Source organism: Spodoptera frugiperda, chromosome 18 (assembly GCF_023101765.2).
Source record: "Spodoptera frugiperda isolate SF20-4 chromosome 18, AGI-APGP_CSIRO_Sfru_2.0, whole genome shotgun sequence".
Taxonomy (NCBI): domain Eukaryota; kingdom Metazoa; phylum Arthropoda; class Insecta; order Lepidoptera; family Noctuidae; genus Spodoptera; species Spodoptera frugiperda.
Window position 1 is genome coordinate 6,891,071 of NC_064229.1, and position 25,965 is coordinate 6,917,035.

Genomic DNA, 25,965 nt, shown 5'->3' on the forward strand with positions numbered 1-25,965 from the left:
ATTAATTTTAATAACATTATAATATCAATTGGAAACTAGTACTTATGAAGTGCGTGTGGAATTCGATAGTCATGAAGTAGTCGGTAACAAATACGAGTTGTCCCTGGTCGTAGATAATGTTAAAAGGCCGCTCTCGTCTGTGTAACAGATAGTACGCACGCGACCACCACCTGCAGACACATCCACGAGCATTTGTCTTCATATTACTACAAATGTTACAATTAGCATGATCGAAAGATGGCACTACATTAAAACTTTCATTGCTGCAAGGACTTTTGGGCAAATATTTAACAAAGGACTGATGGTTTTTGTTGTAGGCCTTTTTTTTTTAAATCATCCAATGTATTCTCCCGCCCAGGGCGAGAGGAGGAGGGTGTCAGACTCTTACTGACTAAAAACCATCCGTTCCTGCTTTTCAAGCCGGAGTCCCAGTAATCCGCTAGGTAGTTCGGAGCTCTGGATCAGGCATCAACCCTACTGGGCCCCATTTGTGGTGATCTGATAGCTCTTTGAAGCCGTATTTGTTGTAGATCTTAATGGGTAGGTTAAGAGCATGGATAAGTTTGAAATTATAATACATGCTTAAGCTAATCTTGATGTAGAAGACATAGTTCTAAAGTAGGAACTTCAGAAAAATATTGGTAAGGTTGTAATGAAGAATTTTCTGACTAACAAAATCAACCTCTTAAAATGATTTTCAGATTAAGGACACCTATGTTTAGTAGTGAACGTCTTGTGAAATATGAAAATGAAGAATACTTGAGAAAACATTACGGCAAATCATCATTATTAAATTCTCCCACCGCAAAACGTGTTATCCGATAAAAGGACGATACAGTCGGCGCGTCAATAGTATCGATACATTCGATACTCGATTACGCAACGATTAAATCGAGCGGTATCGTAAATCAATCGAGCTATTACGCCGCCATGTGTCAGTAATGAGAGCTTATGAATCACGGCAGATACCGCCCGCGCCATCATACGCTACGATTTATATTTGTACGGCTTTTGTGGGATCTAGATTATGTTGCTAGTGTGCTTGATGATCCTGCGAAGTTGGATGATCCACGATTATTTGCTTATAAAAGAAATAACAATGATGCAGTACAGGCTCTAGAGATATTTGGATGTGAGGGGTTTCTTGCTTAATTATGTCTATATGTCTGTAGGTATGAGAAAATCACTGTATGTATGACAATTCGAATAGGGACTCAGAAAGAAAGCATCTAATGGATGACAGTCAAGAATCACTGCTGATGAGACGAACGGATTAGAACTGAACAAAACGCCATTTTTCTTCGTAAATACATTTTAAACGATATTTAAAATAATCCAGCGTTCCGTCTACAGTAATTTCACGCTTCCACTGCATCTGATTATCGTCACCGCGTACGTACGGCATCGGCACCCGACTGACATTCCTCGCACGCCACTGACCGGCCGGCCCGCCGCTGTCACATATTTTATCACACCACTCAGCCACCTAAATCACTCATTTGCCCATAATGAGTCACTGCGTTAAAATTACGCGACATTTTAATACCCACATAAACAATCACGAATAAAACGGCTTCTCGGTTAATTTTGAATGCTAAATGACGGAATGGGTGTCCGGGACACGCAAGGATAGCAATTAATATTGTATTTTGATTTTAAACGTTCAGCGATCCATCTCGGCGAGATCGTGGCTGCTACGTCCTTTAATTTCGATAAGTACAGCTTTGATTGATTCCATGTTTTGCAACGCAGGCGCAGTGAGCAGACAAAACATTGGCCAATGTTTCCGTTCGGATAACAAATAAGCTGTCACTTTGTACATGAGTTTTTGAAAGCTAATTAGTGCAATGTGGAGTAAACTCGGTAGTTGGGCCTTGATCTGAGAACCTGAAGGGGCAGATAAAGTATCGGTTACTAAATAAAATTTTACTTGTGTTTGGTAGAAGTGTACGTTATGATCACTTACCGAAGTGCAATGGCACGCGTACAGCGGGACCCCCCGTGATGCTAATGCGATTATGCGAACCGAACGATCGATTATCGGTTGAATCGATTGGTAATAAGCGAGCGCTTTCACCGAGTATGAATGTCAAATCATAAGTACAAAATCTGGATCGAAACGTAATCCGGCCGAATGTTTGTATCGATTTAAAAATCCTTTTAGTGACGGTCATTTGTTTTTAAAAGCCGAGATTATATTACAAGTATGATTAAAGGTTATTAATATTACGAGATGCCATATTCTTTCTTTAAGACAGATGTGAATTTAAAAGGTTCGTTTTGTTGTACTTTTCCACTTATTAACTAACCGTACCTAACTTAAATAATATAGCTTACAGCTTTACAGTTTCAGTGACACTGTAACACTAGGTAAAATTGTTTAACAAAATGACATCATCCACTGATATTATCTCTCAAATTTCACAGATCTATCGATATAGGTCATAGAAAAATGAGTAAAATAACAAAATAATCATTCATTATTTTACAGTTTACACAAAAAGTTGTCTTGAAAAAACTAATACTAGCTGTACGCAGATACATTGAATTATTATTTACATTGTAACTGTCTCTGTGTAAAATCTTACACTATCGTTTAGTAACGATTTGGTTTTGAAAACAATTGCTAAGGACTGGGTTAAGTAACCATCAAATGACTCTGAGTACGGCGGTAAATCTTCCAAGTTTATTAAATATAATTTATTTAAAGTTAACTCTAAAGTCATATTAACAATTAATATTATAATGGAAACAATTTCGTAATGTTCGGATATCATGTGCGCTGTGCAGTTTACGCAGACAGGCAGATAAATGATGTTTAATATAGGAGCCAGTACGCAATATTACAAGTATTAACAGCCAATGAACAAACCGACTTGATTAATAAGTCATTCATGTGTCAAAAGTACCAATATTACTTTAGGAATATCGTTGAAATTTATGTTAAAATTACTACTCATCTACAAGTATCAAATTACTTAATTTCATTACTATAAGTACTTACATAATACCAAGGGTTAATTTCATAGACATTTTTCATTGTCATAGATTTTAATATAAAAAATAACAAAGGTTATGTTAAAAAACATTGTGGTACCGTAATAGTTGAAACATTTAGGTTTATAATGTTTTTATGCAGCCTCGTCGTCCGATAGTACCACTATTTTAGCAGTTTTAGTTCTGACTAGGGCGCCCTCTAGCGGTAACTCCGAGCATTTGTACTAAATTTTTTTTTAATTAATTACAATATAAATGTTATTTAAGCATATTACATTTTAGTTTTCAACATTTTATGATTAAAATATATTATTTGCATTACACACTATAAATGTTGTAATTTCTATTATATAACATTTAAATTTTTAGTTATTATTAGGCCAGTTACGGCCATTCAAAAATTGCCATAGCGGACGGTATTTCACGTCCACACGGCGGGGTATTGGTAAAGTTTTCAACTAGCAATAATCGCACCTCGGATTAACCTCATTGGTTACGATATTGCCTCTGCGCAAAGTTAACTTTGAAAAAATTCGGCTCCGACCCAACCAAATCGCGGTAACGAAACCATAGCGCGATCTATCTCGATCCCAACGCCATCTATCGAGCTATGGGGTAGTTTTTTGCGCGCCCGTATACAATGTTCAAGTATTTTTAATATTAACTTATTCTTGAGGATTTGTACATTACGTATGTAGAAAAATTATAAATAAAATATTTCACAATGATTTAAACAACATTTAGTACAGAAATACAATACAAACAACAAAAATGGTCCGCATTTCCTTTGTGTCACGACCTGGCGAGTAAATTACGGCTTCTTCGGAAACAAACACAATAAAACTATTGATTTTTATTCTTTTAATTTCGAGAAGCGTGTCAAATGAATTTCGGCTGCGAAAATAGTTGCACGTAGGCTTTTCTCAGACGTCCGCTGTGAATGGACGGTGACGCTCACGACTTGTATTGTGATCATTTTGTCAGGTCGTGACGTCTTACCTTCCGTGTCGGAGGTCGGACAGCTGAGACTTTGTCCATTGTCACTAGGGTTAAAAATAAAATTGACGTACGATTTATTTAATCGGTAAAAGCTGCGAATTCAGTGATCGTTTTGTAGGTTACTTTGAGTTTCCTTTTTTATCCGCCAGGTGGCGCTTTTTCTATGGGCTTACAGATTTTGTGCTGAGGTTTTTATTGCAAATGATATTACAATAATGCGATAAATATTAAAATAATTAATTGTGCATTAACAATATTTAATACATATGTAGGCATTTAATGAATTTACCACTATATTTAACCAAAACAAAAATCTAAAATGATCACCAATTTAAAAGTGGTTTACACATACCTATTTCAGGGAATTTTATTCTTAAAATACATTTCATGATGCACTTTTTTAAGTTAATTGAAATTGATTTCTATAAACAAAGCACACAATTAGACTTCTCTGGTCTATCCAATTCATATTTTATTTATAATCAGATTCCTTGACAATGACAATGGAAACAAGTCAGGTCACCGGACAGCAGCTGCGGCGTGACCCGACGCGGTCCATCGGCTGCATCTTCCCCAACTCTTCAATGAAACAGTTACATCCCCTATTCACAGAAACCCCACAAAAACCCACGAATTCCCCCAACACCATGACAGTTTAATACAAAAAAAAAAACTATTGTTTTGATAACCGTGGACTCACGACCCTGAATTGACGACGTTTAAAAATTTATTATTTTTTGTTCCAAATCGTCTTTTGTTTGTTGTTTGTGCTGTGAAATGATGTCAATTGCGATTTTTTTTTTGGGAAAGTCTGATTTTGATTTGGTGAATCGGTTTCGTGGAATTCCTCTTAGTAAAGATTTTTTTCTGTATTGTTAACTCTTTAGCTTTTGTGAGAAAGGCTTACGGTTAAAGCCTTGCGTTTGTGTACGACTTTATTATCAAAGGGGTGAGTCTTATTTGTGGTCTGTCGCAAATGTTTGCTTTTAATATCGAACATGTCTGTTGTGTAGGATACAATACTTAGATACATCTATATTTCCAATAGAAAATGCGGTCTGTTGTGGTTTAGAATTTCCATTATGGTGCTTATATTGTTGCTATTTTGACAGATATTATATCATACTTTATTTTATTTATACATCCAGTTGATGCTACATAATTAACATTAATTTAAAATTAGATATTAGTAATCTTATTACCAATGCGCAGCATTTGAAGGATATCATGCATTGAATCAAAAACACTGACATCAATAATTAAATTATTTTATATCCAGAAATAAGGAAAACATTCATCACCATCAACAATTGTTTCAAAACTTCCAATCGTACACCATACCAACTCATTGACAACACGAAAATAGGTTACAGTACAAACAGCACCTATTACAGACACAAGACCTTTGTAATCATGACAATCAGATACCAATCTTCATCCTTCAACAGCTTCTACGTCCCCCAATCATTAATCTACGCAGGGTCAGACAATGGTGATCAAATGATCTCATTTACCACTTGCAACACTCTTTTGTTTTATAATACCACTACTAATATTATTAAGAGTAATGATTTGAATGTCTGTTTGGTTGTATTGAGTGTTGGTCTACTAAGAGGACCCGGTACCTCCTTTAGGTGCAGATGGTGGCCACCGAGGAGGTTTTAGTGAGGTAAAAATTCACACTTCCTATTTTTCCTCTAAAAAGCTATGCGCCTTCATGAAGGTTTCTCCCCGTCATCAAAAAAAGAGGTACTGAAACTACTGGATTTATTAATAAAATTCTTTCGTCATTGGCAAGCTTTTATTTAGGAAATAATATACTGGTACTCAAACGTGTCATGCGTGTGTGTTACAAATATATAAAATTCACATACACATCCCACCCTGATCCGGAACAGCAATTTTATGATCACACAAAGAGTTGTTCCGTGTAGGAATTGAAACTGCGACACGTTGTTTAGTATTTTTTCCCTCAATCTTTTGCCGTATATTTTTTTATCCCAGTATTCCCATAGAATCAGGACTTACTTGAATGAAATGTTCTACATATAAGCGGGCGAAGTCGAGAGCACAAAGTTAGTCGTCATTAATAGCATGTAATGTAAATGATTCGAAACAATAGCGTGGATTTGTTGCAATAAAACTTTAATTGATTTCTGTGTTATGAATATTAAGATTGTATCTTGTTGTTATGTGCAGCTGTTAGGCTTTTGTTTTTGGATTCGGGGCTACGTATTTTATTTGGAGTTGCTTATGTGTCAATTTAATTCATATATTAGAGATGTGTTTTATTAAGTGTTACCACATTCATCTTCACAGTGGTTTATGCTATCTGTAAATCTAAAGTTTCTTGTCACAATGTTATCCACTAGTTTAGACTTAGCTACAACGGACCAAATCTGTACAAGTAGATAATATACATATTGTTGGTTTTTTTCAACCACTTTGGTTTTATACAAACACTATGGTTTTATGGAGCCAGTGTGGTTTTATACAACCATTGTGGTTTTATACCACACTGTGAGTGTGAGTATATTGCAATATTTGACTTGACCTTTTTATCCACTAGTTCAGATTTGGTAATTACTAATAATTTTGAAACTGTAAGCCCAATAATGTTTAACTCTGCCGACTATAAATAACATTATGACAAGACAAGAAACTTTAGATTTACAGATTGCATTATAAAAAGATTAGGTATACCTAAACAAACTTATCGCTAACCGATTAGCACCACAAACCAAGCACATTTATATTTATCACATCACACCCACACACATACCCCCAAAAAGACAGCAAATTACGCAATCCTTCACAGATTATTATGCAAAAAAATGTTCAGGTGTGACCGTCAGGGTATACGGATAATTATTCATAAATAAAACTTTATAATAATAATAGATTTGACATGGACTTGCACAAGTGATACTTGCACGAGTATACAGCATGTAACAAAATTGCCGTATACATCGAGAAGCACTGAAGAATACAGGTTGAATAGAATCCCTACACAAAGTTTCAGCTAAAAATATGTTGAAAAAAAATTGGTACCAAATACTTGGTGTCGCATGGTTCTTGATTTTATAAATCATACAAACGTATCACAAGACTACAGGGCTTACTCGCTAATATTACGAAACATTTCTTCTGTAATTCTGAACGCCTAGTACCAGTATCTACCTAATTTTAATGTTCGGTTTCTGGAATTTTATGTATTGGATAAGTTCATAACTTCGTGCCATGAAAACATAAGTTTAAAAAACCCTTCCCGTATCGTGTTATGTTATCTAGAAACCGTGTACTGGATATATATATATACCCCTTTTTTGTTACACCGTGTATATTGAATAATTTCGACATTGTAAACTTTTACATTGTTAAGCAATGTTCGTTTGCATGAGTGGACTGTCAAAAAGACACATTTCAATTACTGATTCGAGATTTATCCGAGCGATGGTGATATCGGAACCATTGCACTGCAAGTTATAAGAATTAAGGCATTACTCGCTTTGTTGAGGGATATGTCAATTTGTTCTGGTATGACTGGCAAGATTTGAGGACATATTCAGTTATGTAGGTGTAAAGTTTAAACGTATTTCGTGACTAATCATGGAAAATCGTTTTGCTGTCGTAGTATGAAAAGCTAAGTAATAATTCACAATTATAGTAAAAAAAAATCAAGAGATTACTCATACTCGCCTGGCGGGCTTTCTGGCCAGCTATTGTTTGTTTAGATTTTCTATCCATGTTTATTCGCATGTAAATTTCATGTGGGATGTAAGATTTTATGACGTCATCCATTGATTTGCTGGATCGTCTATGTGCAACTTCTGTCATGTGTCGCCACAATGTAACGGAAAAACAGTAAAATAAATGTCCAGATAATTTAGTATCGTCCAACATTCAAGATATTGTTCGAAAGGAATTTGAAGGGTCTATTAAAATAATCAAAAAGATTAAAATTAGTTCGATAATCATTACACAAACGGATACAAAGAAACATTAAGATTTTAGTATCGACGTTCACCAACGACAGTTCAATTTAAGTACAAATGATTATTGCTTGATCCGTCATAAACCCTTCGGAGTGAAGTGGCAATAAAAATATTATCTCAAAAGTTATTTTATTATAACATAACATAACATTACTACATTCCATAACACCCACGTTATTTGTTATAGTTTATTAATTGCTAGTTAACTTTCCGTTGAACTGTTTAATTTTCAATAAACTGCTTTAGATAAAGCCATTAAAATTTTAAGGGTCCACTCAGTTATACGAAATGAGGTAAATACCAGACGTGTTGCTGTGACGCAATAGTTTAGGCACTTTGATTGGACAATAGCAATCATTACCTATTTGAACAATTTCGATCGTTTCATTTACACAAAATGTTATAAAGTAGTGCAACATTGTGTTAAGTAAAGTGCCATTAGAGAGGCTTATGTCTAGCAGTGGACGAGAACAGGTTGGTGGTAATGATGATGATGAAGTGGTAACAGGAGAATAGAATACACTATCTTTATCCCTCTTCCCGCAGGTATTGCAAGAGCTAAACTAAATGACTACACATTTGATTGAGACCAGGCAAGACCAATCTGGGATAAACCTGAACTTTTTAAATAGGGATGAAAATTAAAAAAATATTTAGTCCGTCGGTTAGGTAATTAAAAATAATTAGATACGTATTTTTTTTTTAATTTTACCATATAAGATAACAACACTTAGATAAAACAAATTTAGGAGTGGGAGCAAATACATAATTTCTAGGTAAAAAACGTACCTAGACATCACGCGGTATATCAAATCAATATATCTTGGAAAGTATTTGTTTCCGAAAGGAAATAAAAAAATCATATATACTTAATATTTTAAAATAATCTTTAAGAAGAACATAAAAATTAGTCATCTACCCTATTCCGATTACCAATCCGGTTGCTAACCGCAGATATTAAGCATTATTAAGCAGTCTGACTGATCTTCAGGAGTCATTAAATTCGGAACAGATATCTACCATTCCTGTAGTTACAAGTTCCAGCCTAACATTAAACTACTACCAACTAATATCTTTAACTACCGAACAGCTTATAAATTACACCATCCCCAAATCAAAGAGACAATAGCTACGAAGCGGTTACTAGATCGGGGTCAGGTCGGGTCACGAACTGACGGTCCCCGGTTTTGGGTCAGCCGCTACCTATGAGAAGTGGCTTAACTTTACTTAGGCTGGAACAATGAGACACTGCTGATGTACTTCTGGTAATAACATGAAATATTGGTCATTAAGTTGGTTCGGTATTGGTTTGGTTTGCTGTTGTTTATATCAAGAGCTGTTTGGTTTGGGTCTTTAAAGGTTGTAGAGAGATCTTCTGGGATTATAGTAGTAAATATATGCTTCTGATTAGCAATTCTTTACAATAATAGGTATTTTTTACCTGACTGCGCCAGAAGGAGGGTTATGTTTTTGGAATAGTTTAGACACTTTGGATCTTCAACTCTTAAGCTGAGACTTTTGATCCGGAGCTGCGGATAATGTAACAGGTTACTGGGGCTCTGGCTCAAAGCAGGAGAAGGAACAGTGTGGTTTTCAGTTAGTAAGAGTTTGACACTTCCTCTCACCCAAGGCGGGAGAAGTCAAGTGAATAATTTTTTCCCTCAAAAATAAAACTGAGAGTTTAGCAATAGTAAAATATATTTATTATTGTTGAGTCTAATTTCTAATATAATAGTCAACAAAGTCAAAGTCAAAGCATTTATTTCAATTAATCCTAAATTAGGCACTTTTGAAACGTCAAATTGAATTGTCCGTCAGTCTGTCTGTCAGTGAAGCTAGGCGCTCGTTCCAAAGTGTTGCTTCGAATGGAGAAGAACGAGCAAGAAACTCCATCGTTACTCTTTTCAAAAAATGTTTTTTACAATATCTCTGATACATTATTTGATCATTTACCTATTGTATATATATGTAGGAACAATGTAACGACAATACGACGTCAAAACTATGGGACAATAAAACCAATTTGTAAAGAATATAAAATAAAAAAGCGGGTTGTTTCAAACATAGTGCCCACATATGTACACTTACAATTTTGAAATAATGCTTCTATACAAATAAAAAATAATCTTTAATTCAATTTATCAAATCAAAAAAAATATAGTGCTTGATGCCACAGGATCCCTAGACTACATTGGAATAAATTATTACTTTAAGTTAACGTGTAGCTAGTGATCGTATTAGAGCATTGTCTAGTGTGAGCGAGTGTCCAGTGGAACCGCCAAGATGTAAGATAAGAAACTCCTTAATTATTACATAAACTGTCCCAACAGCAACAAAGCCTTTAACTTAATTACCTTCATTCATCATCACACATAATATAATAGCTGCCATTTCTTTCGACACCCGATTATACAAGAGTGCCGCCCACCGACTGTCAGTATCAGCCCCCTTTAGACAAAGCTCTGTCACCCAGCAACTGACCACTTTCATATCGTGAGCGAAGGATATTAAATAGCGACTGTGTAATTTCTATCCGGTAACCCACGAATACCATTGTTTGGGTGGCGGACACACGATCGATCACAATTACGGATGTGGTGCTTAATCATATTTATTCAATTAATTAATTTCAATGAGCTCAAGGTGAATCGTGTTCGTATGACGTTCGTGCAATGCTGTATTGTATTGTTCCGTTTTGTTTTAGTTCGTTTGGTAAAATTATGTCTAAATTAGATTCTAGACGAAATATTAACTTGCATGTTTCTTCATTACAATTAAACTGTGGCTTTCAATGTGTCACAGCGTTAACAGTTACAAAATATCATACTCACCAAGCATGTGCATAAAGTAAAGATAAAAGAATTCACTTATTCAATAAAATCGGTTTATCATTTCAAGTGAATCCAATTCATTCCGACAAATTGGTAAAAGAATAAGAATGTTAACAAAGACAACAAGGGCATACCAATAACCCGCAAATAAACACTGAAACCTCTGTTGCATAAATTGAAACAATGTACGCTGCAAGTGTGAGCGAGTGACAGCTAACAAAACGCAACAAAATGTCACATAGAGAAAATAAATCGCGGGGAAAATAAAGCATTTCGCCCGTGTCCCCGTTTCGAGCGGGCTTGGAGCGGCGCTGTTCCGCGCACCACCATCTTGATACGGTTTAGCGTTCGTGGGAACACACCTTTCGGAGCGCTAATTTATTGCCTAGCGTTGCACTACATGGGACTGACGACTCTATCCCGCCTGCCACGGCATTACCTCGTAAATTCACATCGCAAATGAGAGCTCGCGAGCCGAAATCCACAAGTGCGCTGTCAAACGATGCTACGTTGTCACACCGTATTGAGTTATTTAGTTGGGTAACGCTAAGCAAATTGTTAATGTGATTCTGTGGTCGGAATACCATTATGTATTTTTGTTTCGACATTCGACATCGGCTACGCGTATGTGATTATTTAGTGCGTCAATTACGAGTAACGGTCGCCTCAGTGCGTTGCAATAATGCACTAAATTGCTTTGCTAGGTCACGGCTTTGGAATGCTTCTATTTTCTCGTTGATCAAGGCTTGTTTAACTATCATTATTTAAGTAAACAAAAGTCATTTTAATTGTTTTGGTTTATGGCGATAGGATTTCGAAATTGTGAATCTGTTGGAGATCATTTAAATTGCGGCTAAGCCCATAAAATTGTGTAATGTAAACGATGCACCACGTACCATCTTCTGTGGATCAGATTAAGCAGTAAATTGAGTCAAACCGTTCACTAACCGGTGGCATAAATAAATACGAGCTGGCAAATGATGCACGACTCGCACTATACGTTAATCATTTACACAATAGTTACCAGTAAAGGGGTGATTAGACCAAAATATTATGTGCTCCTAAATTATTTGTGCTCGAGAACTTCTATGGGATATACAGATGCCGTTCGTTTTGCTAAATTTATTACGTTCATTACAATTAAACGATTTCTGGACATACAGTCATAACTTAGTATGTTTTAAATTTTGGAATGGACTAGAAATTGGACTAAACTTTGGAATAGACTAGAAATTAGACTAGAAATAGCTGTTAATGTAATACAGTAAAATGTTTAATATTTCACGAGTAAAATAATAACCACAAAATCATAGTTGTTTGAGTTTCTTCAAGAGAGATTACCGAACATAGTCCTTGGTTGCGAAATGATTTTGTATTTTACAACTTCGAAATCATGAACTGTATTACAAAATCACCTTATCCCTCCTCAAAGGCTGGTATCGCACTTATAACTCCTCTGACCACTTAGCATCAGGGGCCTTAGTCTGCTATTACAAAAGTTGCAAAGTATAACACTGATTTGTAGCAACTATTGTAGTTTGTCCAACTAACTTGATCTGTCTGCTGGTGTACTCCTATACTAAAAAAATTTATCTTCAACAAAATCCAGTCAATATCGGCGTACTATTCTATCTGTACAACAAAAGTAGTTAATCCGAAATTCATGTTTAGTAGATCTATGCACATTGCACACCTCTAGATGGTCTGGGATCATCTCATAAATATTGTTGTACAATGCTGTGATTACGATCGACGCGACGATGATGCAACCGTTGCGCTTGCATTTCAGTTATCAAGTGAAGATGAGTTAAATGGTACAGTGATGTCTTATATTTTAAGTTAGAATATTGCCTGGACTTATTTTGAAATCCAAAGAACACATCTAGTAGTTGTTTGCCCACCATCTCATGTGGTGGTAATGGATGATGTGGCTGATGACGGAGTACGCCTGCCTATAAGCAACCTATTCCTTCCTATTTAGATGTCATCCTTAATATAACCCGCTAGCTTTAGTAATTGTTTAACAATTTAGAATTTTGTTCATAATTTTCGTGGTGAAGACTTCGCTAGTAATGTTATTAGACTTACGACTTGTTTCACAATCGAGTCTAGATAACTGCTATGCATCAGATAATTTTGAATTGAGAACGTAATTTGTATGCACTGTCTGTCACATAAGTTTATCGGGCACTTAATGATGGTGATGAAGCAGGCGCTTATTATATATAATATATTATGTTATAGTAGAGGGCATGCTATCACCACCATTTTTTTTGTGTAACTCAAGACTTAATGCTAATACTAATTAATCGCAAAGCATTAACATAATCTCATCGACACTTGGCTCGATTGATCTAATCAAACCAGAGACCATGTGCTCTGCAGACGCACTTACAATCACTCGATTACCAACACTGTCAACTTCGTACATATTCCGATAACAATTTGTCGTACTAAGAATTCATGTAATATCGAAATGTAAGAACATGTAGAATCGATTTCCGCACTCAAACACACAGATTTGTCTCACATAGCGTACCTTGACATTCACATTTCCGAGCGTTGTACTGTCTAAAGACTAGTTTAGATTGCATGCTTGAGTTCATGATGAATTTACCTTTTTTAATGTCGTTAGATGGTGCTAATGTAGTTTAAAGTACGGGTTGAATATTGATCAATCAGTAAATCAAACAAGATGAGAACATAATATTATGATACTAGGTCTGCTACAATATTGATTAGTCTTTCACTCGAAATCGGGTTCTATTTTACAATTTAAGAAGATTTTTATAAATATTACTTGATTGAAATTGGAGTTCAGAGCCAAACGAAACGAGAGCGCGTTCGGCGCCGTGGTTGGCCGGTGCTAATGAACCAACCAATCAGTGTCGAACGCGCACTCGTTTCGTTTTTGTTGAACATAAAGCAAACTCACTAAGGGTACTGAACAGTCACATTTACAATCAGAAAAGCTGACGTATAAAAAAAATCATAGTTTTATTTATTATAAAGAACAAAAATGACTTCAGACAATCAGTCCAACCATATGAACAGCACTTTAGTACATCGTACAGCGTTTGATTCCGTGTCGCGTGTCATTGATGTAGATGTCTTCCACACATAGATACAAGCCGACTACAACGACGACACCTCACATGTTTGTATTACTGCGACCAATAAACATGCTATTGAGTAGACGATAGAACCGAATCAAGGATAATATAACATTTTGTATGTACGAGTAAAGCTTCATTTAAAAGAAGGTGTGAAGTTTGTTAGTAGTGAATTTCCTAACAATTCTTTACTGATTTAGGGATTTAAATATTTATATAACCCGACTTTCAAAATTTGTAGTTAATTCTTATTTTACTGATCAGTACCCATAGTATGAGTTTGCTTTACGTTGAACGAAAATGAAACGAGAGCGCGTTCGACGCTCTGATTGGTTGGCGCGAATGAACCAACCAATCAGGGCGCCGTATGCACTTTTCGATTTTGGACGTAAAACAAACTTGTACTAAGAGCACTGTCTAAATTACTATAGGTGCACCACTATAATAGTTGTTGTAATTCTATCTTCTTATCTTTATCTAGACTGACAATTAATCTTTTTGTCCAAAATCGAAATTAATATCACAATACACTTCTTGATTAATGTCTAGATTTCTATTTTTTTATGTGTATAAATATGTCAATTCAAGGATAACATTGACTAGTGTCCTGTTAAAAATATGAGGTAGTAACAAATTATTTATAGGACGCCGTACAAGAACATAACTTAGGTCACACGCTGCTTGAATGAATTTAATAGCTTGCATAAATCCAAAAGTTCACTTATTTGCATATGAAACATAAATTTACAAGATGCAGTCGATCGCTAGCAAATGATGAAAACGTATATATTAACGAAATAAACGATAGAGATATAAATATTTCGTCTATAAATAATAGGTGTAATGTTCAGAGTAAATGTCCATGTTATGAGAGACCGAGAGACATGTTTTACATTCAATCTTGAGGCAATATATGTACGTCGTAACGATGGAATTACACCAAGATACTCGGACGCCGTTAATTATTTAGCCATCATAAAATTTGTAGTGATTTGTTCGTCGTAAAGTAATGATATGGGTTGTAAAATCAACACTATGGATGGTGAAATAGATTATGTTTTGACAGATAGTAATATTACAGAGGAATAGTTCGATTAGTTCGCATCCTCAGGAGGTGGACTACAGCTGAAGGCATGAACAATTAAATCAGTACTATTTCAAGTTGAAAGTAAAATAAATGTCAACGTCAGTGATAGCGTGCGAACCAGTTTTTATTTATTAATCATTTCTTAAGTGTGAAAGATTGATTGGGTGCTTTGTACAATGACAAAAACAACGGGACAGATTTTGATAAAATTTGATAAACAGACAGATAGATTTCAGATCTCATTAGACTTATTGTATTCTTTAATTTGTAGTGTTTCTTTTTTATGGTATAAGCCGGTAAACGAGCCGACGGATGGTAAGCAATCACAGCCGCCTATGGACACCCGAAAAACTAAAGGCGTTACAAGCGCGTAGCTGGCCTTTTGGGGGTTAGGAATTTAAGGGTTGTTGGGGATTGGGAAGGGTAATTGGGCCTCCGGTAATCCCACTCACACAACGAAACAAAAAGCAAGCGTTGTTTCGTTGTGTTTCTTAAATTTAAAGTTTGACTAGCAGCTTTTTATTATACTGGCGAAAAAAATATGGCATCGGCAAAATCTGTACATTGAACATCAGCATCTAAAGCGTCTAATAGCAAAGGAATCAATGATCAATGTTATATCCAATGTAATTATCAGCACTCGAAATACAATCCAACTCAATCGCGACTGGCAATTATACTATATTACAAGTGTTCCAAGATTTGTGTGACAGCGAGTTTAACACAGCACTACAGTAAAGTTAAGGCAGTTTACTTTCTATTACGAAGCAGGAGCCTCTATTAAGGTATCTGATTGAGAAGAGTAGATTCAATATATCTTGCTGGGCGTTAATAGCGAGGAACTATCGTCTAGCCTATTATTTTGTCAAGTTGGGATTTATAGATTGCAGCGGGTAACGGTCCAGTCTTGTCGGAGTCCTATGAACATTTGCCAGCGTATGCTCCTATATAGGGCGTCTGTTCGCGATGCTATCGGCCAGGATAAGGACTAAAGTAAAGGTTACTAGTGCTCTGGGAATCGATTGAGTTAGCACGGACTTCGATTGGGTAACTGTTAACGCTAGCGTTTACAACCGTCCCATATCTCAGGTGCGAATGATCTGGAAGATCTTTGAGTATCAGTTTTATTCCATGGAAGGAGTGTTGAAATAATTCTGATCGAAGTGATTATGTTTGTCGAGTAAAATTTGGATAATTGGCTACAATAATCGATACCAATATTTATACAGATTAATTTAAATTCAGCTCCTTTACCGATATCAATATCGAATGGTAAAGTTTTTTCGTACTAACAAGCACGACCTAACTAACGGTAGATGTTTATCACAGAATCTGTCCATTGCTTTACGAGACACCTCTAACCCCGTCACTATCGGAATGTGAATTCAATGATTTGAAATTCTAACATTCTGAATTAACATTCCACGATCGATATATAGCCGGCCCAATTTCGACTTTTAATCAAATAATTTGTGGTTGCGTATAGTGGTGTATAAGTTTTAACACAAGAGCCGTAACGAGCGATTTCACGGCGCGAGCGCATCCTTTCGCCACGGCTGTCGGCCCTCGATCACTCCGCCATCTTGGCTGCGCGTGCGACAGATACGTTGCGTCACATGCGCCAACAATATGGAGGATCGTGTTACACTGCCCTAAATCCCCTTTGTTCTTTGATTTGCATGTATAGATCTTGAGCTAGTGTTGTACAATATGCTTGTTAACGTATGCATTTCATTTTGAGATATGTGAAATGAAACATCACTATTATTAGTTTTATTGTTGTGTCAGTTGAAGTAAGATGTTTGTTAATAGATACTGAAGTTGGGTACTGGCTAATACGGTTGAATTTTGGTGGGGACTACACATTTGACTGAGACCGAACAGCAGGGTTGTCTGTTGAGCTGCGGACTACCTAGCGGGTTACCGGGGCTCCGGATCGAAAAGCAGGAGTAGGAACGGGGTGGTTTTTAGTATCAGCCTGAGAGTCCCTGTCGCCTCGCCCAAGGCGGGAGAAGTCATTGGATGATTTTTCTTCTTAAAAACAGAAAAACTGTCTGTTAATAATTACCAATTTGAACTAGGATTTGGTGGACTGTAGAGAAAATGACAAATATCCTTATGCACAGGGAGCTTATAGTCTAGCATTGGACTGTCATGGGCTTACGATGTTGTAGTGGACACTTTGATACTTCTACGTTTATTCGTGAATAAAATTATCTTTCACAATCAGATAATTAATCTTAGCTTTTGCTCAGCATCCGTGCTACTGCATAACTCGATCGATCGGTAGATAATTAATTAACAACAATAGCACTAAATGAAAATAGTCATGATATCATTCAAAATATGTAGCATTCCAGTGCAATTCGTTATTTTCCCGGACTTATAAATCATTGATTAATTGAATTTCATTAAGGCCAGATAATATCTTATTGTTAATAAATGGCTCGCGATTTTCATAACACCTATTGTTATTGGATTGTTAATTGTTGTAATTATTTAAGAATTTCTCATTCATAAGGTTTGCTGTTAAATAAAAGAGATATTAATAAACAAACTGACTTACTAACAACCTATTCAGTATAGTTCGCAAGTACGATTGCTGATTTCGGGTCGGTGTTTTTTTCACGTATCTGAAAATTTCATAGTAATAGCACAGAATATTTATTTGTGGCTGGTATAAGGCAGTAGGTTTAACGGGTGTTACGTTGTATACGTATTTGGAGCTTTACACTAATCAAATCAAAAGTGTATACGTATTAAACTGGCTAAGAGCAGTTTGTAATGGTTGGAAAAGTGAAATGAGCTTCTCCTAAAAATGATAATTAGACCACTTAAATGTCTATTCCAGATCTTTAGATTACCAACAGATGACTCAAGATGCTCTATTACATATTAAAACTTTACATAAAGGTTATGCGTCAAGAAATCAAGTGATTCATCTTGACTTATGCACCTCTTTTCGAAATTATTATCTCTATAGAAACAGTACGCGAACGCGCTCTCGTTTCGATTACTTTAAACGTAAAGCTAACTCGTACTAAGGGCACAGAACGTGATAACATCAAAGAGAGCAATATTCTCAATCAATGTGACACAACAGTTTCATAATAAAATTGTCACTCATCAAACTAATTTCTATTAGCATTCTCGAAGGAGTCGCCATCGCGGTGTGCCACAGGGGACAATGTTTGGACACGCGCTTGGGGCGCGCGACTGCGACAATGAGTTGCGTCCCGATCGCGCGATTAGATCGTATCGCCGCGCACGCGCCGAGCTCCGGTTTAGATTGGACCGTGAAATTAAAAGCGATTTATAGTTGTGCTTAATGGTTCCACGGATTAATTGTTAGGAACTTTGTTTAATGAAGGATTATTTATTTAAGTGGCTGTTCAATGGGATTTGTATGGAATGATTGAATTTGATGTTATTAGTTAAGCTTATTATGGCTCATTGTCTTTTAAGAATGTAATGATGGAGTATCTTGGTCATTCTTCTCTCTACTAATCTATGATCTTGTGTATAAGAATGAATTACTGTTCGTTAGTCTCGCCAAAATTCGAGAACGGCTTGACCGATTTGGCTAATTTGGGCTTGAATTATATTATTTGTGGAAGTCCAGGGAAGGTTTAAAAGAGGAGAAAAAAATTGAGGCGGTACGAAGTTTGCCAGGTTAGCTAGTTTGAAATAAAAACCTAGCTTCACTGACAGACAGAATAAGCAGAAGACTAATGAATTCTCAAAGGAACTTCATGCTCCAATTTCAAATTTCGCGGACATGACAGGTACATTCCGAATAACCAAATCAGACCACAATGCTAATACAACTTGTAATCAAGCCTTGTAACATCAATAATATTTTTTATTCAGTATCCGAATGACAACGTGATGCTATTCGATAGTGCGGTACCTACTCTCGAATTGACAGTCGCTAAGATACAGTCAGTTCAATCGTTATCGCATCACTAATCTTGAGTTCTATTGACTATTTGAAATGTTCAAAATTTTGAAGGGTCCTTACAACATAAATTGTGAGATAACAGATGTTCTTGTTAAGTACTGAGATTGAGGAGTTGGGTATTTTGTGGTTCAAGGTTTGATATTTGCTATTTTGTTGGCAAAGACAATATTTATTTTAATGAAAACTAAATATTCAAATGTAAATTTTCTACTAGGTTTGAATTTATACAATAAGGGGACACTGGTTGCTTCCAACCGGCCTATCTGGAAGTTATTGGGGAGGCTTGTGTTCAGCAGTGGACTAACGCCCGAATACTCAAAGGCTACTCAATTTTAAGTTGTACTTAAATATCGTGCTATCTCTGTCATTTTATAAATAATTGATAGTGACAGAACTACATTTGAGAGCGTCTTAAAATTGAGTAGCGTTTGAAATGTATTCTTTAATGAAGTGTATGAAACACAAAAATTCTTGATAATTGATCGAGAAAACTACTTCGAACCAACTACTAAAGTAAGCTCAATGTTCTAATACAAATTCTGTCGCAAGGATTACTTGTAGGTGTAGCAACGAAACTATGTTTATGTTATCCGACTTCCAAATAAACAAATTAGCAACAGAATTACTCAGACAATATTAAATTCAGGCAATCTTATTTGCATATAATTTACATAGATTTCGAATTATTTTGCACAGAATCAAGACATTAGCTTGTCGACACCAATTATTCGATCAAGATTGAAATTCAACAATTGAATTTAATAATGGTATATCACATACTCCTTTTTAATGAAAATAAATCAGAGATGTACAAATTAAATGTAACACTTAATTATTTCCAGCTATATATGTTATGACTTCCACATAATATGGGGCAAGTCTTTTGTGAGGGGGAAAATCATCCAATGACTTGTCCCGCTTTTGGTATGTCGAGTGAGAGTCACAGACTTCAATACATCATCCCTAACTCCACGGAAACGATTTCTGAAAATCAAAAGTTTTTACCTGGTCTAGAAATCAAACATAATTTTTTACCGACTTTCTAGAAAAGAGGAGGTTCTCAATTCCCCTGTACGATTTTTTTTGTTTGTGACAACTCGATCACCGAAGCAATCGAGTATAATTGGGTGTCCATATTCAGACAAGAAAACACAATAATTAGATTAGGTTTAAGAATGTGAAGTATAGAAGATAAGATGGTACTACGATCAGTCATAGCTTTGAGTAATGTGGGAATGGAAGCAAGCCTTTGTGCCACAGCTGCGTTGAAATAAATCATTTCGGTGAATGTTTATCTAAATTAGAACAGACGCTGGTCCAGCTTGTAATTATGTGTATTTTGAAGTTTATTTCAATCTAGTTTTGACTTTTATAGCGGTTTCAATGAATCATGTTTGTTTAGACTTTAAGTGTTTATTAGGTTTATAATAGAAAGTCTGTCGGATTTAAGTGAAAAAAAGTAAATGACCTAAAGTGTGATTGCAAAAAATTATTATGTCTGCAACTTATATTTTATTGTTACTAGACGAAAGGAGACTTTATATATAACTATCGAGACATACCAAAATTAGAGGGGCTGAAGGACTCTTCGTCCTCTGTAACTAAAAATTATTAGAATTTACGTGAGTAAAACGTGATTTTTAGTTAAGTCAATTGAGACACCTTAACGCTTAGCCATACCAATCAATATTTATTTCATTCCATAAAAAGGGAAACCCAACAAACATAAACATTTACAAAACACCGCACCAACAGTTGGCGAGACGACTAGAACCAGAGTGATTGCAAACCTTTAATAGGGACATTAAACAGCCAATAAATACGAACGAGTGCATCGCACTAAAACGAAACAACACTTTCTAAAAACCTTTTAAAATTCAGCCGAGATTAAGGCCTCTAGCACGGAATAAGGCCACATTAGGCACTCGTAACGCCCCTCATACACTACACAGGTACAAGGCTTCTGTCCTATAAGGGTCCTATAATGGTGACAGTGCTATTAGGCTCTCGTTGATTTGCGACGGTGAGGTCCCGCTCTCGTTTGGCATAAACGGCTCAGGTGGACCTTATTCGGGTCGCAAATATGCAAGCACATGGTCTCCTGTCGTGTGGACAACAGTCATGGTAAGTTTTATGAGTCATAATAAACCGAATATTCCGGAAGAAATTTAAGTTTTTGGTTCTAATATCATCTTCGAACCTAGGATACCTAGCAAGGTGGTAATCGGTCTGAATTTATTTCTTAAATACATACCTAATTGATTAGTATCGATTGCTGAAAGCTACTTTTTTCGTAATATGGGATTCAGTATCTATATGAATCGACCACAAATTCAGGATATCATCTTCAGTGTCTTATACTCAACTCAATATTCAACTTATACTTGTAATGGCCAAAATCATAATTATACAGTTCACCGGAGCTTCACACGCGATCATGAATCGTGTCAATGCACTTTGAACTTTAATAGACACCTCTGCTATAGAAAACGAGAGTGGTTGTATCACTGTCGGTACAGATAATCATAAGATTGATTTTAAAAATACTAGAGATGAGATAATTATAAAGATAGATGACAAAGAATCAAAAGATGTAATTTATGACAGTTTCACACAAGATACTAATACTGATAAAGTACCAACAATAAATAATACAGAGACACCCAAAAGTGAACCTAAAGGACATAATCAAATTGAACAGATGTCTGACAAATACAATAACAATATCAGAAACGTCAACAAAGATAAGATATCGGTAACAAAAACAAACATCGGAAAGCCAATACAAAATGGGAACTAAATCAAATCGAAGGCTACAAAGCCTGAATCACTTGACATTTAACTTAAATAAGCTAAGTCAACGCACGTGTGTACGAACGTAGAATAGAAAATATATTAGAGGCATGCGTTTACGAAAATTTATGAATACTAAATACCGCAACGACTAACAAGATCTAGTTTGGTAATTTATCAACGTCTAGCCACTCAATTGTGCGAGATTGGCTACTTTCAACTTTATCAGATAGCTTGCTTAAGATTTAAAGGGATTTATAAACAGAAGGGATTACGGCGACCAGCTGTCTGGCCGGCAATGATTTAAAAGCTGTAGAAATTGCGGCTCATTGAAGTTAACGTAGCTATGTTGTTGTTTATGAAATTTTTAGTTTATATTGACAGCCTATCCGGGTATTGTTGGAGGATTTATGTTGTTACAAACGTTTGAATCGCAGCTTTGGTTTTGGGATAATCTTACTCATATTATAAATGCAAAAGTTTGTGTTTGTGTGTATGTTTGTTACTTAATCACGTCGAAACAGATGATTAGATGCAGCAGATAAGTTATAATCTGGAATAACACATAGGATACTTTTTATCTCATGGAAATGCGGGCGAAGCGACTGGCAGACGCTAGTATTGCTATAATTGTCGTTGTCATAAAAACTCCTGAATTTATATCACACTTGGAACAATTATATCGAATATTATAAGTAAGATATAATTGTTCCTCTAGATTTCCTTCCCAATCATTATAGACATTACGTATCTGAAGACCTTTTCAAATCTATTTAAAAGATGCGAGTCTGATCTGATGTCTGATCTAGGTTATTCGTGTAAACCAAACGATTACCATGTGAACCCTACAGTATTCCTTGACCCAACAACATAAGCAAGGATCTTCGTTCTAATCAGTGTAATACTAATATGTTATAGCAACTATTTAATAACATATGATGTAACCGTTTCATACATATTCATGTGCATGAGAATAACTCAGGCTTAGACCTGATATGCATCAGTAGGACCATCATTACGGGGCCAATGTTCCACGGAGGTTGTAAATCAGCTAACCCGAAATAGGAAAACACCATAAGATCCAGCCAAGTAATCTAGTAATGCAGTCTTAATATATGACTATGGGCATACCCAAGCTGCTTTTAGCTAGATTTTAAAAAGCCCTGTTGATTTTCCCACGGATGCTGTTCCTTTGTTGTTAGGCATGTGCCGCGAGTAAAGAATTTTATCGATAAACTTAAATCTCTTGCAGATTTTTTGGAAGTGTCATGTACGCTTTCTTTGAATACTAATGCGATACAAGTGTTTATTTTGTTGAGGTTTTATAGCTGGAGTTATGTATGTATGTTTGTCTAACGTCGTAGTAAAGTGACTCAACCTGTTATCTACTAGTTGAGTCTCGTTGACACTTAGTTTTGCATATCTTGATACCATGATTATGATTTGACTTCCATTTTATATACTCAAGTCAACGTTTATGCATAAAAATGTTTTACGACTCATAACACTGTCAGCAACTATTGTTAGAAAGGGAAATAATGGAGCAGCAGTATTATTGTAGAGCAGGCTTGCATTTTATCGATAATCGATAGTAGTAAACATGTCGTATCGACAGCACTCGGCTACCGTTCGCGAAACGTGACCGCCCGCGACAAACGGCGCGCGTGACGTTTCCGAACGCAGCCCGATATGTCGCCGATACGAGGCACATCACTGCACCGCACTTTAACCTTTATTCCATAAGCCATTAAAGATATATTCCTTTACCTTGACTGCACGTCAGAAGTTTTTCCTACGTATTATTTAAAGTTGATATAAGGTTTATGTTAAAAGCGTTAGTACAGCAATTTTCTTGCTTTACGTGTTACGGACCTTGCACTAATAGAAATAATGTCTTAATTAGAATACAACTCTTCAGTAGGTAGCACGTAGCATTATATTATCATATAAAAAAAATACTTCGTTAATATTTTTAAGCAAATATTTTATATTTATCAATTAAAACTAAAATCACGTAAATCGGATAAGTATGTAGTTCTCAAGCTACAAGCGACGTTGTTTTACAGTTCTATAAATACAAATTATAATAACTTATTAGGTACATGTGCATATTTTTATGTGAAGATTTTAAGCGTGTATTTCTCTGAACTCCTTAACGGTCGGGCCAATTTTAATGAAATGTTTTGTTGTAGACAGTAGACTAGAGGACAAGAAGCACCTTCAGAAAAACTGTTTACAAGTTTATTATTAAAAAAAGCTTCAGCGTCAGCGGCTTCATCCGCCTTCTCGTGGGTTAAAAAGTATCCTATCACCCAAGTAAACAAACTTTGGTATACTGTATATATACCAAGTTTCATTAAATTTGTTCAGTAGTTTCAACGTGATTGACAGCTATACATCCAAACAAATAATTTTTCTCATTTATAATATTAAGTGTGATTAAATGTCATATTGGACAAGGCTAGGAAAATGATGAGTGGATCATAAGCCAGTAAAAATTCAACTGGTGTTACATTACACAATGTATATAACTATAAATCAACAGTAAAATGCAAGTTCCTACTATTTCTACGTCAAATCGCAGTGTCACAAGTATCTCAATTCCAAACCGTATTCTATTCAGGTTGCGATTCCTGATAGTGCGATTGTATATAATGTGGTCTAGTTTGAATTCCAGAAGGACCATATCAGTAGAAAGTAGTTTGGGATTATAATGTTGATTAAAGCATTAACTGCTGAAAGAAAACTGTTGACGGTAAAACCTTTGCTAACCATCGGTCACCAGTGTCCGTTGTTTGGATTAATTAATCAATATATGGGATGAAAATTTAATAATTAATCAAGCGCTCATGAAATGAAAGGGCAAGGAAAACTAAATAAAATATTGTTGAACGATATAGCAGATCTCAAAATGTTCTGGCGGCCTGGAAGTTTAAGACCTCATGCATTGAAACCTACCAACGGCAACTACCAATGTGACTTTTCCGAGTTATATGTACTTTCTAAGATTATTTAGACACCACTGACAAACAGCTAACTGAAAACAATTATTTTGTGGCCTGAAGTAAGATACCAATAACAAGATTAAAAATGAGAACTTAACCTTCTATCCTAACTTATAGCATGTCCACATTCTGTTTGCATACCCAGCTACGGTCGGGTGACAGCTGTTGACAGGCCTGATGTCAAACAAAGAGACAATCGCAACAGAGAAGCTCAGATCCACACGATTGTGATACACCTGGAATGAAATACTACGCGTTTGTTTGATCAAGTTTTCATTATAAAGGAGTCCTGTAGACCGCCTTGTTTTCATTCAGTGCAGTCTGTTGTGAAAGACGGAGGTAGCCACTATAAATATCGTTGGTTATCGGAGAAAACAAAAATGTCGGAGAAGGCTAAATAAATGCTCGACTAAAAGTAACTAATGTGTGAATATTTCAGGATCAGTTCCTTGACATTGAGAGTGCTACTCAAGATAATTTCGATAATACACAAACGACACTAATTTCCCAATGATAGAGTTTCACCTGTTCCTACAATTTATTACAGAAAGCTTTTGAACACTTCGTAAATAAATACTAAGGCAATCACCTGAATGTACCCAGAACCCAGACTAAGGTGATTCAAGGAAATCGTACGTATAAAATATTCTCACATATATTCCGGGAAGGCAATCAATTTACATCAATCAATCAATGGCTTTACCTAAGTTACTTCCATTTAATTCGGAACACGATCACTATTCACTGTGATGGGCGGTTTAGTACCCCATCCACTTCAACTTTCTGCAACCTCAATCTACGTCACTCTAGGATTTATCAGGGGCTCGGAGATCAGCCAAGCACTAATCAGATGGATTTGTACTATTTATAGCAACTGATCCTCGTTCATTACACGTCTGCAGTACATGACAAAGGTACAACATGGATCTGCTTCCTTCAGTCCAAAAATGACTTAGCTTTTACCTACCTGAATGGTAAGCTAGTTGTTTGTCAAAATATATCTTAAAACTAGAAGATCAATAACTTTGTTTCAATTATCGAACCGAATAGAAGAACACTTTGTTGTCTTCTTAATTAGGTTCAAACAGAATCGTCCCAAAACATATTTCCTAACATCAGCCATAGAAATCGCTGGTTTCAATGCCCTACCATTAAGACTTATGACCGCATTTACTCAGCACTAC

At 35.8% G+C, this 25,965-nt stretch overlaps 1 protein-coding gene and 1 non-coding gene across 2 annotated transcripts in view; both read right to left on the bottom strand.

The window, feature by feature from the left end:
* LOC118278204 (tRNA (adenine(58)-N(1))-methyltransferase catalytic subunit TRMT61A) overlaps positions 1–25,965 on the bottom strand; it is a 69,070-nt gene that overhangs the window by 9,924 nt on the left and 33,181 nt on the right. The window lies entirely within an intron of this gene.
* On the bottom strand, positions 3,377–3,516 carry LOC118278338 (U4 spliceosomal RNA). The gene has a single exon (XR_004783874.2). It is a non-coding gene; the product is annotated as a U4 spliceosomal RNA (small nuclear RNA).